Source organism: Sinocyclocheilus anshuiensis, unplaced genomic scaffold (genome assembly GCF_001515605.1).
Source record: "Sinocyclocheilus anshuiensis isolate Anshui unplaced genomic scaffold, SAMN03320099.WGS_v1.1 scaffold206, whole genome shotgun sequence".
In the NCBI taxonomy this organism is placed as follows: Eukaryota; Metazoa; Chordata; class Actinopteri; order Cypriniformes; family Cyprinidae; genus Sinocyclocheilus; species Sinocyclocheilus anshuiensis.
Genome location: NW_015542358.1, coordinates 2,083,135 through 2,084,324, shown reverse-complemented (window position 1 = coordinate 2,084,324; position 1,190 = coordinate 2,083,135).

Genomic DNA, 1,190 nt, shown 5'->3' with positions numbered 1-1,190 from the left:
AAAAGTTTTTGTTTACATAATATATGTGTGTGTACTGTGTATATTTATTATGTCTATATAAATACACACACATGCATGCATTTATATATATATATATATATATATACGTTTATATATTTAATATATTTATATATTATATAATTTCTAAGAATATAAATATATACACGTAAATACATGTAAATATTTTCAAAACATATGCTGTCTTTATATACATAATAAATATACACAGTACACACATATATTATGTAAACAAAAACTTTGATTTTGGATGTGATTAATCGCGATTAATCGTTTGACAATACATGTAATCTTAGTATTTTTGTATTTTCAAAATATATAAAATACTTTTTGCCAATCAACCTCTTTCCTGCAGGCAGTATTTCAAATACATGTGTTTGAAATACTATTTGTATTTAAATACCTATGTATGTTGTACTATTTAAATACATTTAATTTGAGTATTTTTGTATTTAGTATTTTTGTATACTTGTTGATACAGGAAATCAGCAGTCTAATAAAGAGGTTGATTGGCAAAAAGTATTTTATGTATTTTGAAAATACAAAAATACTAAGATTAAATGCAGTCTATTTAAATACAAAATAGTATTTTGTATTTCAAATACATGTATTTGAAATACTGCCCATCCCTGCAAACATGCATGCATATACATACATACATACATTTGATGTATTATTTGTATTGAATGTGCACTTGTGTACTTCAAATTGTAGAAGTAGGCTACTTTTTTTAAATACTGTACTTGCAGATAATATAATATTATCTTTCATGACTAATGAAAGATAATATTTGAATATTTGAATCTTTCATACTTTCATGACTATGTTCCTGAAAACACTTTTTAAAAATGCACTTTGTAATGTCAAATTAAAAGTTTTACTTTAACGTACATTTTTAAGTCATTATGTTTTAATAATCTTTTGTCATAAAGAAATGCACTTATTTTGATAGTTGACTATCATGCACAAAACATACTTTTTGCTGTACTGCTTTATCCTGCTTAAGTGGGTCAAAAAAGCACTCTATTGCACATGTAAATGTAAATTTATTATGTCTGTATAGGTCTTTTATTACGTTTTTAATTGCATTTAATTTGAGTTATTTGAATACTTCAACAAACTAACTGGAAATGAAATAATATATATATTGAATTTATAAATGTGTATGTACA